Source organism: Sander vitreus, chromosome 23, assembly GCF_031162955.1.
Source record: "Sander vitreus isolate 19-12246 chromosome 23, sanVit1, whole genome shotgun sequence".
NCBI lineage: Eukaryota > Metazoa > Chordata > Actinopteri > Perciformes > Percidae > Sander > Sander vitreus.
Window position 1 is genome coordinate 11,181,296 of NC_135877.1, and position 3,331 is coordinate 11,184,626.

The following is a 3,331-nucleotide window of genomic DNA, read 5'->3' on the forward strand; positions in this document are numbered from 1 at the left end:
TCTCTCCCCCCGGCTGCCTGTGCTGAGTGATTGACTACTGCCAGCTCCCTCTCTCTCTCTCTCTCTCTTTCAATCCTTGCTTTTCACCCACACAGCTGGATCGCACTGAGACTGTGAGAAGAGAGAGAGAGAGAGAGTGAGACTGTGAGCAAAGTAAAGCTAGCTCTCAAAGGAGCCACAAGGCTGTGTTAAGCATTACACACACAAACACACACACACACACACACACACACACACACACACACACACACACACACGTGTAAGAGAGTGTTGGGGGGGGGAGAAAATGGAAAATACATGCATCCGGCAGAATTTCCTGCAGCACCGGAGCAATCCCAGAAGTGGAACGCGAAGTATATGGACTACCAGATGATGAATCTTAGTGACCTTGGTAACCCTCCTTGGTTTTCCTCTGGCACCACCATGAGGATATCAGTTTTGTTTTGTAGTGACTGTGGTGGCCATTTTAACATGTTCCAATACTTTGGGTTATGAGCAAATACTCATGCTGTTAGTTCTCTTTGACATTCTGTGATAACTCATGTTTGAGCTATTGGTGTCTAGTTGGAGGTAAATTCTGTGTAATTGTTTTGCACTGCAGGACGTCTTCCCACAGTGGAGCCAGAGAATAGTAATCCCTGCTAATCGGCATACTGCTACTTGCTCTGTCCTTTTCTTCTCCTCTCTGGATCAACACTGAGTGAAACAGCTCCATATTAGGACCACTATTCTGCACTGGCTTAAATGGATTGTTTACTGCCAAACACTTTAAACGGCCTGAGGGCACTTACACCAGAACAACTATTGTAAGTAAGGAGGAGATAAGATGGACATGGGGGGCTTTTACTGCAAAGGCTATAAATCAGTCAACCTGTCTGTTTAGCAGCAGAGGGCAGACGTACAGTAATCCCCCCTCAAACATGCAAGGCCCTTCTGTACACACACATCTGCAAAAGCATCCAAGTAGTCTACAAAATGCTTTTTTTTTAACAAACCTAACCTCATGCATGTACTTGAGTGTGTATGTGTTTGTGTGTTTGTGTGTTTGTGTGTGTGTGTGTGTGTGTGTGTGTGTGTGTGTGTGTGTGTGTGTGTGTGTGTGTGTGTGTGTGTGTGTGTGTGTGTGTGTGTGTGTGTGTGTGTGTGTGTGTGTGCGTTCATGCCCAGGCTGTGTGCCAGGCCAGCTGTGGTGCAAGTGGGGACATGAAGGATGAGTGCCTTGTTAAAATGCTTCAAACATTCTTCAAAGAATGAGGTCGACTTTTGAACCCAATGCATCACTTTAAGACATGTTTATAGTCTGTGTGTACTATATAAATGTCTAAATAAAGCTTTGATGAAAGAACAATGTGTGAATATGTCTAATTTTGTAAAGCAAGGCAGTTTCAAGGCGTGCTTATCGTGTATTCTAAGTTCACTATGTATAGATAAAATCAAAATCAAAGCAAACAAAGTTTACAGAATCAGAAGCAAGGTTTAAGTTGCTACATTGAAATGAATGGAAACACAATGGTTTCCTGGGAGGTAGAAAATCCATCTAAATACCATTATAATGTATTCTAATGGAATGCTTTCGAGACTGGGTGGCAGTTATATAATATAAAAATGAAAAACTGCCCTCTAATTAGGCTAAAGCTGCATTTCCTCCATTTCCAGCCTTCACCATAGGGAAAATATGTTGTGAATGGTGGCTGCCCCAAGACTGAAAGAACAACTCCCTAAATCAAATTGGAAACACTGCACACTTCATTCCTTTCATTTCATCAAAATACAGCTCTAAAACACATGAGGCTACCTGCCCAGCACTAAACAGTAGTTGTTATGTAGTGGAGCATTTAGCTGCTAAAAAGCTGATATTTCCCTCAAGAGTTGATGGAGACCAAGCCAAAGCCAACGAGTGAATATTAGACTTACATTCATCAACACGACAGAAAATGAATGCTACTGTTGCTCCATGTCTGCTGGATGTGTAAATAGGCACAACAATATTAATTTGAAAGGTAATATAAATGTTTACGACTTGATTCGGTTGCCCCCAATGGGCCAAAAGATCCATTAAAGTTGATTTAAAGTCACATTAAAGTGCTGCTGCATAAAGTTGTATGAAGCTTTTTGTGGCTACAGAGGGAGCTGCAGCAAAATCTCATAAATTGCCTCAAGTGATGTCACTTGAGTCAGCATCAGTTGGGGCTGAAGACTACAAGTTTGAAAATCAGGAAAAAAAAACCATCTGGGGATGTGGAGTTACAAAGAAGTGATCTTACCAGACCGCTGTAGCCCACTCCTCATGTTTCTTGAGGCTAACAGCTTGAGGCTATATTAGCTGCTACTAGCATAACACACCCGAATCTCTGACCCAACAGTCAGCTATCAAGTTTTGAAGAAGAAGGCACGGAATTTAGAAAATCCGATATCTCTGGTTCTGCTGCATCAAATTTGATCTTTTTTGTCGGCTGTCTATTGTGAGTCCAACAATGTTATAGCAGTGCAATGCTAAATCGATGGAGAACATTTTTCTTTTCCTTTTCTCTTTGTTTGAGCGAGAAAGAGATGCAGACAGACGAGGAGAACAGTCTGTGTCCCATGCTTCTCTACCTGGCCACAATCCATGACAGACTGGAAACGCATTGGACAACACACAAATGCAGCCGCATGGATCCAACTATTTAGACAAACCAGATGACCCCATATATCCATCTGCTATGGCTATAAACGTAAATCCCATTTATTCAAAGCACCGTACACTGAATCCCTCCCATAAAAGTATGCAGCACTGACTGAGTCCACACTCTGCAGGTAATTGCTGACTTCAAAGACAACACGCATTATTAACTCTTTGGATGAGGAAACATGTCCATCTTTTTTTTCTCACAATCAGTTTATCTATCTCATTCTTTCTTTCTCTCTATATGTGTGTGTGTGTGTGTGTGTGTGTGTGTGTGTGTGTGTGTGTGTGTGTGTGTGTGTGTGTGTGCGTGCGCGCATGTGTCCTTCCCCCCTCTTTCCACTCTTTTTGGTGATTTATTTGTTTCGCATCATTTCTTTCTCTAACACTCCCTACCTTCCTCTCTTTGTTATTCTCTTCTCTGCTTCACTGCACCAGAAGAATGGCTAGACGCTATGAAAGGAGGACTAGTATAAAAGATTACATTGAGTGTCATGTTACACTGAATAATCACTGTGTATTACTAATACAAATAATCTTGCAATTATGCATTACCCTGAGGAATAGGAATATACGTCTGGAATGTGTCTGTGGATAGACAAATAAAAGGGTGCAAAAAAGAAAGATAAGAAGGAAAAAAGAAAAAAAGCATTAAGAGAAAGAAAT